Here is a 14318-nt window from a genome sequence, read left to right as displayed (position 1 = left end):
AACCTTTGATTGCAAAACTGCTCTGTACTGACTGGAAAATAAAAAGCTTATTAAAAAGCTTGATAGCATTTTCATATTTCTTAAATATGAAACAAACAGAAAGTTATCTGTGAATATATATTGAATAAATATTTCCACACTAAAATGGTTAACTGCAGTAGACCACAGAAAAAGAATCTCATAAACTATTAATGTAATTTAAATGCTTTTTAAGTGTCTGTGTATGACTTTTTATTTCTGATTACCCCAAATTTTCTACTGCCCATCACTACTGAGAAATATGTATATAAATTATAAGAGTCTTATAATAATTACTGTGAACATTAGATCATGCCCATAGGTGCTAGATAAGTGAAAGATCTTTGAAAGGTTCAATTTTCATTAACCTTAAACATTAACATTAACATTTAAAGTGGATATCCAGAATTTATCTCAAAACCATAATTTGTCAAAGATCAAGTCAAAATAGTCTGGTTATATTCACCAAGATGTGGAAATAACTCATATTTTTTCCTCTTACAAATTAAAGATTGGAAAAATAAGAATCTTGATTTCTGTAATGCAAATTTCGGGCCTTTGTAGACTTCTGGATTTTGATTAAAAATTAAACTCAGAATTGTGCTAAATCTATCAGTAAATTTTATATGGAACTGGTAAGTCTGCTGCCTTTCATATTTAGGTGTCCCCAGTCTGACTCTTCAAAGTGGCTACACTTCTGTAATCAACACAAAAAGTCTTTTTTACCCCCTAAATTCACTATCACATGCAACATATGTCTTCAGGCGTTGCTGGAAGGGAAAGTCTCATATTGCACTAGGTGATACTAAGCTATGTAGTTAACTGGAGCTCAGGAACATTTCAGTGAGGTGTTGAAGACTGCTGTGTGGTTGGAGGGTTAGCACCAGCAACAGGAACTACAGCAGCTGTCTGCCGTCTGCATCTCAACACTTAGGCTCGGTTTTCAGTGCTTTTAACAAGTTTGGTGCCTTGTGTCGGCTGAAGACGTACAGCTTGGCTTTTCTATTGATCTCTTGCATTGAAACGTGGCTGCAGTGAGAGCTGTGAGCTGGCAGCCACACCGGCAAAACTATGGGACTTTTGTCCCTAACCTGGGAGCTGAGTGATGACAACTTGGTACTCACTAGGTCATTCCTGTCTATACTACCTCACTCCTGGCTGCGGCACGGCTCTGCGTGCCACACAGGGAAGCACGAGGTGCCTGGGTGTTTGCTGATCAAGCAGCCACCCTAGGAAGAAGGTGAAAAGTCAGCTACCTGACTTTCTGTCCAGGAGTCCCTGGTGGGCTGGCAAGAGCTATGGCCCACCCGTCAGGCCAGGCCAATACTGGTACAATTAGTACTAGTAGCTTGAAGGTTGAATTAAAATTGACTCAGGCTGACATGGTTAATTCCACGCCTGTGAGCAACTGAAGGGAAAATAATGACAGCATTTTGGATGTTTAAAAAATCATGTGCACTGATATGCAAAGTGTAAGTATTTGAAAGTTCAAATGGTGCCCGGGGTATTGAAGTTTCTTTCCTTCTTGAAAATTGGGCTAACAATTTTAAGGAAGTCTGGTTTTAGTATTGCAGAGTTAGCCCAGCAAAAGAATGAAACAGATGACCCCCCCCTTCCCCAAACAAGCTATTTGTTTTTGTTTCCCAAGTCTCCATGCCCACAGTGTCCAGATTCTCCTCTTGCATAGAATGCAAGAAACTGACAGAAGTTTGTTGGTGTTTCAAAATCCAGGGAAATTTTTCAAGGTATGTTATTATTTGCAGTGCCTCCTATTGCCATGTGAAGATATCTAAATTTTAATTTAAACCTGATTTTTCGATGTCATCATCATTGTTCTAGCTTGTTCCACTCAACAGTCTGTTATTCATTTTTTCAAGGAATATAAATGAAAAATAAAAACACGAGGGACTCATTATTGTGTACACTATCAGCAATGTTTGTTTTTACCCTACACATCTCTAAAAGTGTGCATTACATAAACAAGTAATGTCTTGCAGCAGCTGAAGTCAGGCCTCCCCCAGCTGCAGTCAGAGTGTATCAGAAGATGGAACACGTCCAGCTGGTGGCAGTCCAAGCCTGTCCTGCTGAAGAGCTTCCAGAACTTCAAACAGCAGAGCCAGTGCAGAAATGGCTTTGCACCAGAGCCTAAATTTAGTAAGGTTTGGGGTCATGTAAATACTGACTGGCAGGTGCAAATACCACCACCGGTGATCCTCCAGTGAGAAATTGCAACCACAAGATCCAAAAATACTGCTTTCAGGCCCATCATGTGAAGTGCTATATCTCAACAAACTTGTTTAATGAAATCTCTGTATTTTTGAAAGATTTCACGTCATCATGAAAGCAGGCTAGACTCTTGGGTGATTTTATCTATTAGGGAATTTATCTATTAGGGGATAAAGTGTCCAATGCTGTAATTTGGGTTAGTAGGCTGCATTCAGCAACACCAGGAAATGGTTGGTTTTTTCTCTCTCTCTCTCTTTTTGTTGTTGTTGTTGTTGTTTCAAGAGAAGTTGTGGTTGAAAGGAGACAGTTTTACCAGCAAAACTTAGAAACAATGCACATAATTAGAGACCTGCCTAAATTTTTATATAAAAATATATGAGAGTATCTTCAGTATCTGTCGTAATTTCTTATAATGAATGACTGGTACCATATGGCTTCTTCAGTGTTTTGGGGTGGGCATGTTTTTATTTAGAAATTATAGTTTTTTATATTTATGAACTTAATTAGACAGAGCTATGAATTGACTTTTAAAAAAATGACCATGTGAAAAAATACAATACTCTCACCTGTTACCTTTGTGGAGTGCAAAGGTTGAGATATATTTAAAAGAATTTTCTATCAGTGAGCTAAGCAAATACTGATAGCATGTTTGTAAGCAGATGTTAATTGAGGTTAAGCAGAATTAGCAATACAAAACTGTTCAAATCTATGAGCAGAATTTAACCTTCGATATCAAGGTTTCTGAGAAACTGTGAAACAAAATGTGCATATTATTCAACCACAAGAGGTCATCCTAAGACTGCTGTAAACCACAGCCAGTTTTTTCACTTTCACTAGAAGAAATTGACTTGGAAAGAAATACACAAGAAGTTCTGGTGTTTTTAATTTGTTTTCAACTAATCTAATGTTAACAATAAAAACCACATATACTCAGAAGTGGCAAACAAAGTATTTCCGTTTTACATATATTTTTGCTACATCTACAAATTTTCTCTGAGCTTCCTCTTTTTTTTTTTTTTTTCTCTCTCCTTTTTTTAGCAGTGTTGACAGCCACGAGGTTAATGCTGACGAACAAATGATAAAGAATCAGCAGAAGAGTGAGTAAGGCATGTTATGTGTTATACCAATGGAATGTTGAACCTAAATCACATGAATTAAACTTACTCCTTTTTTCACAAGTACTGAAAGATAATAAAACAAAAGTTACTGAAGTTGTGATTGCACAATTGCTTACATATATAATCAGCATTATATGTGCCACTTTCGCTGTTATCAGTATAAAGTGCTGATTCAATGTGTGGGTTAAACAGATTTCTTTATCTCTGTGTATAGTATGACTCTTTCTGTTTATATGTGGGAGATTTTTGACTTAACACTCTATAATTCCTACACGATCTGTAGAAAATGCACCTCCTTTACATAGAAATCAGAAGTGTGCTAGCATGGGTAGCATGGGTAGCATGGGTAGCAAAAATGTAGCTCAGCTATCTCAGTACACTCAGCTAACATAATTATGCTGGTCCCAGTTTCTGCACTTTGCTGAGCTGCACTCAGCCACAAAGTAATAGCCCATAATGGATATGGTGGTTTCACCCTGATGGGCAGCCCAGGTCCACCACACTGCTGTCTCACACCATACCCTTCAAAAGAATGGGGAGAAAATACAATAAAATATTCCAGCGGTTGAGATGACAACAGGAAGATCACTTGCCAATTACTGTCACAGGCAAAAGAGACTCAGTATAGGGAGATTAATGTTATTTATTACCTCTTGATAACAGATTAGCGTGGTGAGAACTAAAACACCTTCTCCCTCCATCCACCCTCTTCTAAGGAATGGGGATGGGGTTGTGGTCAGTCCACACTGCTTTGTTAGTGTGAATGCTTTTATTGCTGCTCCATCACGGTTAGTCTCTTCCCCTGCTCCAGCAAAGGTCTCCCACGGGCAGCAGCTCCCCCCCCCACCGACTCCCTGCTCCTGCGTGGGCTCCTCTCCACAGGCTGCAACTCTGGTCCAGGGCCTGCTCCTGCAGGGGCTCCTCCATGGGCTGCAGTGTGGAGATCTGCTCCATGTGGGACCCATGGGCTGCAGGGGGACAGCCTGCTCCATCAGGGGCCTCTCCACAGGACACAGGGGAACTGCTGCTGCGTGCCTGGAGCACCTCCTGCCCTCCTGCTGAACTCACCTGGGGGTCTGTGGGTCTGGTTCTCACTACTCTCTCCTGCTGCTGTTGTAAAGCAATTTTTGTTGTTGTTTTATTTTCCCCTTCTTGAATCTGCTCTGCCAGAGGCCCATCCAGTGTCGCTCGCTGGCTCAGCTCTGGCCAGCTCCTCTCCAGCTCCTCTGGTCCCTTTTGGAGCTGACTGGAGCTGGCTCTGATCGCACATGGGTCAGCTGCTGGGCTCTACAGAAACTACCCCTGCAGCACTCCTACTACCAAAAACTTGTCATGTAAATCCAATACACTCTGAGTACTTAAAAATATATGAAAATTGAGAATGATGATAAACTATACCTGAATAGCCACAACCCAGCCGCCATGCTTTGTAGCTACTTTTAAAGCAAGATAAAGGGGCATGCTCATGCAGATCTTACTGATAGCTAAGCCTTTACACACATGGGAGGCAGTATTTGTGTACCAACAACAGTTCTGTACCTAGCAGGCACACCCAGTGCTAACCCACCCAGCCAATTTACACTGCCTTTGCTGAGAGCCTTCACACAGCAGTAATGCACCAACTTTCCTATCTTGACTAGCTTTTCATACAATTTACATTAAATGCATCTTTTATTCCTATTCCTTGTTAGAAGTGTTATTTTCATATTGGGTTCACAAACATCTGATGTTACAAAATATCAAAGATCTTCCTTTTTCCCCTTCTACACCTTCAAAAGCTAATCAGCTTTGTAGGTCAGCAAGCTTTCTCTTTTTTTTTTTTTTTTTTTTTTTTGGTCTTTGTTCAAAGAATTACATGCCAGTGTAATAAGATGGATTTTATCAGAGACTTAAAGTGGTAAGTCTGTGGAGAGAAGCCAGCAGAAAATCATTATTGGTAGATGTAAACCTAGAGAAAAGCAGATTTAAGAGAATTAACAAAGCTCTGGAATGCTTTCAGAACTGAAGCTGCAATTTTACAAAACTTATGCACTCAGTTACAAATTTGGGCTACTTTGGTGTGAATAATTTGTACTTTAGGGGTGGGGCTGGCATTCACATGAAGTCAGCAGCCTTCTGCTCAGGACTCAAGTTCTGGCTAATTCTAGTGAGGACTGCAGGAATTAACATCCTGGCTTTAAGGCCTTTAAGCCTTTATCTGCACAGTGTCAGGGCTTTTTTTTTTTTTTTTTTTTTTTTTTTTGGCTGGTATCTTAATTTTTACTCCTCTTACTGACAAGGTTTTAAATGCAGATGAATAGCCTTTTATCTTCTTCATGGGCCCTTAACTGCCACAATTAACTGATAGTATCTTCAGATTCAGGTATCATAAAGGTTTTATCCTGGATACATCCTGAAAGATTGACAAAACTTTAAAATAAAACGTACTTGCAACTCAGTATGAAGTGCAAATGGTCCATTGCTTCCCCACAGTCACAGTTCTCTGCTGTCCCAATCCCCTCACTCTGTGGACTGCAATTTGAGTGGTTTCCTCAGCTCCGTAACAGTTTCTGACACAGACTCAAATTCTGAAAGTTAATATTTCTGATAAAGTAATTGGACATTAAAATCTCTTTTTCATTGTCAATTTTATCCACTTCAAAAACTAGTCAGAAGATGTACATGAATGCAAAATGTAGCCTTCTGTTAACGTATCATGAAGTTCATGATAGATAAAAGAAGGATCCTTTATTTCTTGCTCTTTAAAGCTCAGCAGCTAAGCACTTGAAAGCAACTGTGATTGTGCTTGTGTTACAATGTGAGTCATACCAGAAGTCTGCTAGCTCTCTTTTTATGGTAGAAAATTGCTTACCATAAGAAAACAATAGTAGAATTGGAAAAATAGCTTTGACTGTACTTTGAAAGGGTAGTTCAATGAAGGGTAGAGCTAGAAAGTAATAACTTTTGGATATAATTTAAATGCATGTATACATTATCTTAAAAAAAAAAAAAAAAAAAAAAAGATTCAGATAAATTAGTAGCAGGTATTGTCAAAATTCAACTTTTAAAATTGGTTTCCAATCTAATGGATAAAAATAACATGTTTCTAACCACGCTGAGTTCTTGTTAAATAATTGTTAAATGGGAAAGAGCAGCTATACATTCCACACATTGAAAAGAGATCCCTTATTATTTCTTCTGCCACGTAATCTTTGTTGTTGCACTGGTTCTTACAACTTTTTACATTATTTTACATTCTAAAGATATTCTGCACAAATGTACAATGCATCATTTAGAAATAATAATGTACACACATGGAAGATGAGCCTCCTCACAAGGGCTACAATGGGCTGTGATTTAACATGTGTAATAAATAAAATAAAATAAAATAAAATAAAATAAAATAAAATAAAATAAAATAAAGCAAACAAGCAAACCCTACTGTAAATAGGCGATATTCGTGTCTAAAATGAACATTTTAAAAAATTATTATTTTTAGTATGTTATTCCATGTAAAACAAATAACACAATGAATTTGAAAATCAAACAGCCCTGGAGCTATTGTTTCCACTTCCTGACCTGACTGGAAACGGAACAGCCAGGAAGATAAAAAAAAAAAGCCTTTCTGAGGGCATGGTTTTCTGATATTTTTAGCTCATTTGACTTTTCTAGTGCTTAATTCTTCATTTGAAGATGATATTAATGTATATTGCTGACAAATACATAAATTAAGAAAAATGAACATGGGGAAGTGGTCATTGACAGGGATGGCTTTTATTGAAAATTGTGAGAATAACTTGAATTAGGATCAAAAAAGTAGGATACCATAGGATGGATAGGCTATTAAAGATTATCATAAATAGAGACAATATAAGATAGAAAAAATAGATTAATTGAGATTAGAGAGATTGTATTGAAAGAGAGAGCAACTGGATGGACACTGAGATGTCTTCAGTCATTTGGGATGAAGAACATCTACATTCAGTTTCATGCACATCTTTATTACAGTTCTCCTTTCCATTTATTATTTTTATGTGTAATGGTTGTGAATAAAGTCTTAAACCTTTGTATGAACTGCAAAATCACAGTTCTATTTTAACGCAGGAATTAATAACTCGGAAATAATTAATAAATAATAATAATAATAATAAATTTATTAATTATTAATTATTTGGCTGCATGAATACGGAAGATGTGGTGTGTACGTTATTCAGCTTGACTTGAAGCCTGATGTGCTACAAATTTGTCACTAGATGGAGCCAGACACCTTTCCTAAAATGACACCAGTTTACAGCTGCTCTGCCAGGAATGCTAAATACGCAAGTACATTCTAAGATAAATCATTGTACATTGTAAATGGGGAAAATAAACTTGGAAATGTATTTCTTTAATTTTATTCTGTTTGAATATTTGTTTTCAATTTCAGATAAGCATTTTGCTAACTTGGATACCTCTTAAGAATTATTCAAATGTAGAATTATTATTTTTAGTTCTTTTTTATTCTCATCTTCATGAGTGGTTCTTAACTGATACAAAATTAACTCAGAAAACAGTCCAGTTTTTTTTTTTTTTTTAATGTATGTAACAAGAAATAAAAACAAATTCTGATTTGTATGTTATGTAGCTATATGTTTAGTTACAATTCTGTAAATGTCATTTCACATATGTGCAAATTTAGGCAGTCATTTCTTTATATTTTGTGTGAAAACCTCTTTTCAAGGTAGATTACTTTTAAACATAGTGATACTTAAATAAAAAAAAAAAATCAAAACCCTTTCAATCACATCTCAAGATTTTTAATTCAAGAAATACTGATGGTAAGGTTTAGAAATTTTCAGAATATAGAATTTACATTAAAGAAATACTCTTCGTTCCTGGATTGATAATTATTCTTTATCAAAATTTAATGAATCTGTTTTCTACAGGACTATATTTTCCAAAGAAAGATGGGCATATAATTTTATGATAACATTTCAGGGTGATAGCTTTGTACTTTTTCTTCAGTACTCAGTGACATCTTTTTGTTTTACATTTTAATACTTACATTTCAGTTCACAGCTTGATTTGCTCCTATTATGTTTTCCTAGTTCTGTGGCTTCAGACTTAGAAAATAACACCTGAATGTGTTATTCTGATGATTTATGAAATGACTGAGTTTTTTTTCAGTTTTGCATTTGTGTGGTGTCTGAAGTTTTTTAACGACCATATGGTCATAGCTATGTCATATAAAGTGAAATCAAATATTGTGAATTATTTGTGAAATAGTGAAATATCAAATACTGTGAGTTTGATAATGCATTTGTTCCCTTCATTTCCTACACATGTATCAGAATTAAAGTTGTGTTTGTGAAATTATATAAAAGGACTAGAAAATAAATAACCATCAGACACAGTAAAGACAGCTTAGAGCTGCTGCTGGAAAGGATGAATACAATAAATCTTAAATTAGAAAGAAAACACAGAAATTACATTCTGTTACATTTTATTAACACCTTCTAACTGTAAGATTTTTTTGTTTATAGATTGTTTGAGCATGGGAATGTCATAATTAAATTAATCTCAGTCTTCAGTAAAATGTCAAAGTTGGTTTTAAGCAGTTATTGCTATTTTTGATATTTGGATGCAGAGATCTTTGTCCCCCTTTATTCATTCCTGGCTGAACAGAACTCTACTTCACCATTACTGCACATTGAGTGGCTGAATGGCCAGAGCACATAGTCAGAAGGACTTCAACAGTAGAAGTATGAAAGTACTATTCAGGGTAAAAGTTCTTAATATCACATTTTCCTACAAACCCAAGTAAGCACAAATCATGGGAAAGGTTATCTCAGGACAATGCTTTCTTTTTTTACCTTTCCCAGTAAAGAGTCATATACTTTGTTCAAAAAATATAAAAATATTTAATAGTGATAAAATATAATGTAATGCATGTGCTTCCTTTATTAAAATAAATAAATAAATATGCTAAACTTTCTTTAGTGCCAGGGCCTGCTTCTCCATATTCATATTTACCGAGGACAGGTGGGAAAGACAATAAAAACAAAACAAAACAAAACAAAACAAAACAAAACTTTATTTGCATAGTTGGGATCTGATTTAGCATTAAAAAGTAAAAACATGGATTTCTGTGGCTGCAAACATCATGCACGCTGCCAGGAGTATTGAATTAAACACTCTGGAGTTTTGCATCTCAGGCCCTCTTGATCCCAGACCCAATCTGTCAAAAAATAAAGGTATAATGAGTTGCCAAACTTTTCGCACTCTTATGGACAGGATGAGTGCCAGCAAACAGATCAGAACTTTATCTGACTTCAAATAGAAGTTGATGTTGTCACAACAGTAATTGTAATAAAATAAATATATATGAAAATATATATGAGGGGAAAGGATCTGGTCCACAGAGCCCATAAACATCATGTTCACTTCTTCATAAATATAAGCAGATTCACTAAACACAGACTTTAAGCTTTATAATAAAATGGGAGGTCTTGAGGCAAGCAGTCATAGAAAACAGGTAAGTAACTTGCTAAAAAATAATACCATGAAATATCTTTTTAATCACCATGTCCTATATATTGAGCAAATTATATTTATAGTTCCTTGCCTTCGATATTATGAACAGAAGTCAAATACGGTAAAGGTTTAAGCTGGTACTATACATACAGCCTTTTCACTCCTATTGTTACCTGTGTGCACATATGGTTAGAAATAGAAAGAACTCTAGTTACACAAAAGATCATTTACTGGGATAAAAAAAAAAAAAAAAAAAAAAAAAAGTAGGTTGGGCTTCTCACAGTAAAAATTGCTTTTATTCATAAAATACATGAATAAAATACTTCTCTACATCTACTACTGCCATTCCAAGTAAATATATGGATTCCACTAAGTTACATAGAGTACATAAATACAGAGATAAGGAACAAGTGCAAGCAAAAGGCACTGCTGAACAGCAGCTGGTTATTGTCTTCAGTTTTATTCATAGAAAATATGGAATTTTCCATCATAGTTTGTGAAATAATGTATTAGTTAGATACATTCATTTATCTACCAGATTTTTGACCCAAGGAATTTAGTTGGACTATAACCCAGAGAATTTCCAAGTGGTAGTCACAGGATGATGTTTCTCAATGACTTTGAAATATTCATAACTATAAAACAAGACACCGTAACAGAAATCACTAACATTTGTTTTCAAATGATTGTGATTTTTTTTTTCACTGTTAATTTTCATGCTTTCCCTCCTCTTCCCTTTTTCTGCAAAGAAAATATATCTTAAATATGTATTGCTCGAGTACTTATCTGTTAAGTTCGTATTCTCTGTTCTCTGGTATTTTTTCCATGATTAATCCGTGATTGCTTTCTAATTCAGTGAAGCATATAGATGTTTCAGAATGGAAGAAGACTGTAATAAATGGCAGAGAATCAAAACTTTGGGGAAGATAACTGGGTAGTCCAGTAAGTACTTTACAAAAGTATATGACCCAAATTTTCCAAAATGATTGCTCATTTTTCCCTTTTTCCAAATCTCATTTATCTGTAGGTTCTGAGCTATAAATGCTAAGTGTCTCTGAAAATCCATGGAGGACAGTTTCTATGGTAAAGAAGGCTGTAATGCAACGGATTCCCAAATGATGTTGGTGAAACTGGTGTCCTAATTTTTCACTTGTCTGTGGAAAATGTGCCTCAGGGTGTCTGGCATGCAGTGACCTCAAATAGTGGCCTTTTCTGATTTTTTTTTTTTTTTTTTTTTTATGATTTTATGTCTATAACTGCCTCACCAAGCAAATCCAAATACAAAATACTGAGTAAAATATTGAAAGACTAAATTTATTTGAAAACATTGCATATTACTTAAGCTACTGCTAGTAGTATTGTACTGCTAGAAGTCCCACTAAAGATGAAAAAAGGATAAAAATCAAAAACTGAGATAAGAAGAAATGCTGCCATATGAATGCTGTGTGTTTGATAGTAAGCTCTTGAAACTAGAATTCTTATAGTAGCTACAGTTATTGTACAAAGGTCAAACATTCATCTGAGAACCTACGAACTAAACATCCATATACAAATACAGACATACACATACATATATAAAGTATTTTGGCAGAGGGAATTTTTACAAAGACAGAGCAAAGAATGGTTCATTTCTAGAGTTTTTGGTCTGTTCTTATTCCTCAAGCTCTGTAGATGATGTCACATTATCTCCTTTGCGAACTAATACTGCTTTTCCACAATGTATTGTTGTTTGTTTTGTTTTGGTTTGGTTTGTTTGTTTTTGATGGGTTCTTTTTTGGTTATATTTGGTGAATAAAAAATAATGCATGCATTATCTTTTAAAATTATATCTTTTAATGAGTCATCTAAGTATTTAAGTATCTAGAGAGGGAAACAGTGCAAGTTTAGTCGTTATCAGATCTCTAAGACTTTAATTAGTGGCTTTAGTGAATGCAATTGAAACGCTGGTCCTGCAGTTCCTTTCCTTGCCTGTCCTGCTATATGCTATACTTTTGTGTTGATCATTCTCTTAAGCCAAAATTATGTTTAGTTAGTAGGGAAGAGCCCTGAGGCTTTAATTCCGCTGTGCATACTTCATCCACATGTAAAACATGCTGAACTAACAGAAAACATTCCAAAACACTCTAGCTGCAGCAGTGTCAGAAAAATATCTGAAATAAATTAATAAGACTAAATGTGCTAATTTATAATATTTCACTATTTCATCATCTCTATAGAATGTTCATGAGGTACCCAAAAACTGTGAGATAGAATTTCAAATAAATATGCCATCATAATATTCCTTGCACATCCCATTTCTTCCTCTGAAAATGAATATATGCATATATCTTGGATTAAAAGATAAAAGATTTAAAAATAAAAATAAAAAAATGAAATTGAGTGTCCCTTTTTGGCTTAGTTGGTGATGTACTTTCTCTTTGCTCCAGAAAACACAAGATTGCATTACTGCATCTGCACAATATCCCCTTCTGTATTAGCACAGGAGAGCTGGAAGGAACCTGAAGAGATCAACAGGTAGGAAAAACTGCTTCTAACTTCTGACAGATATCTGTCTGTCTTGTTCTTGAAAACTTCACGAGCAGTTTACTGCAGTGTTATGCTGGCCATAGCATCAGAAAGTTTGTCTTAATATCTAATAGGAATTTTCCTTACTGCAATTTGAATTTATTACTTGCTTGTCTTACTCACTGTACATATGTAGAATAAGTTACTATTATTCTTATGTAATTATTTATGTATTATTATAAAAATGCTTTTAGGCATCTGATCTTTCTTTTCACTCTCCTTTTGATTCTCTCCAGTTGCTTCACATTTCTCTCGAGGTACAAGAGTTTAAATATTTTTTTCCCCATATCAGAACCAGAATGGATTTAAGATATGATTAAGTGTACTCCAAAAAGAAGTTCTGGATTTTATAAATGGTAATCTTCTAATAAGACTGTTTTAATGATGCCTACTCACATTCTTCATTGTTTTAAGTCTTTGGAGAATATTCAGGCACCAAAAAATATCTAACCTTTGGCCAGTTACAACATTCACAAGATAAGTTACTGTTATCTCTGCTTCTCTATTCCAAAGATGAAATATTGCTCATATTTACATAAATGAGATAGTTTAGCTACCAAATACCTTAATGAAGTACAAGCATCATGAGCTTTAGCTACAACAAAATTCCATGTCATCAAAGCTACTTTGTTTTTAGTACTTAAATTAAACATTGTTCATCCTCCTTGTATTGTGTTGTAGACATGCTCTAGTATCAAGGTCCACAGAACAGGAAGATAAGCAGATATCAAACTCACCAGGACAGGACTTCACGACTGACTTTGCACAATTTTTGCATAGGTTGGAAATCAGAGATTTCAATAATATATTCAGCAGTAATCAGAGGTGCGAATCATGTGGAAAACTATACAAGCATTTTTGTAATCCTACATGTGTGATATGATTATATTTTTTTTCAGCAAACAATGATTACTTTACACTTTACACCAAATTATGTCTATTTAAAGTGATTTCAATGAGAACCTTAAATCTGTCTCCTAAAAGTGGATTGTTCCTTTTGGGTATCTATTCCTTGTCATTTAGACAAGCCACAGACAAGCTGAAGCTTCAGTGTGCTTTCAGAAATTTCAGTGAGTGAAATAAATCCCTTTATTAGGCCACTTGCATCCTGAATTAAAAGAAGGAAATAACTGTTTATAGAATTGATAATGATTTCATCTACAAAATCTAAATTCAGTCTAAATCTCTATGCCTTGCTTCAGATTGCAAATTACATACAAACTGTCTATTTTTTTTCCCCATGGGCCATTATAAATGGTTCACATAGTCAGATTCTGGCACTGCTGGAAGTTTAGACAGACCAGAGACGCAATTCAGATGCCATGGTCCTTAAGAGATAATCATAATACTCTGAAATGTCATCTTCCTATTTCCAAAAATTGAACAGATCTTATTTCAGATTATTTTATTTCCTTAATTCTCTCTAGATAAGTATGGTCTTAATCATTGTCCACACAATCATATATTACTGCACAGGTTCAGAAAAAAAAAATACAATTTTATTGCTTTAATTGGTTTTCAAAACTGCTGTAACACTTTTGGTCCTATGTAAAACTTCCGTAGTAAAGCATCTTCTATAAACTTATTATGGAAATCTTGTAGCTTGTTGTGACTTGCCTTCAGTCTTTATAGATTAACTTTACACATAAATTTGGCTTTGTTAACTCAAGAAAAAAATACATTATTTCTTGATGTGAACCTTATGGCTTAGTGACAAATTCTGGCATTAACATGTATAAAAACAAAGAATTTATTTCAGCGCTAAGGAGTTGAAGCTGGTGATAATATGGGAAATTGTGTTTTCAAAACTAGTAAAGGAACTTTAAATATTTCTCACAGTGTGAGAAATTAGCAATGAGAAAAAAATGCTTTCTGGAGAGCTAAAGATTTTGATGTCAC

This window comes from Aythya marila (genome assembly GCF_965140915.1).
Source record: "Aythya marila genome assembly, chromosome: 2".
Classification (NCBI taxonomy): domain Eukaryota; kingdom Metazoa; phylum Chordata; class Aves; order Anseriformes; family Anatidae; genus Aythya; species Aythya marila.
The sequence above is the reverse complement of the archived record's forward strand: the minus strand, read 5'-3'. Positions refer to the sequence as shown.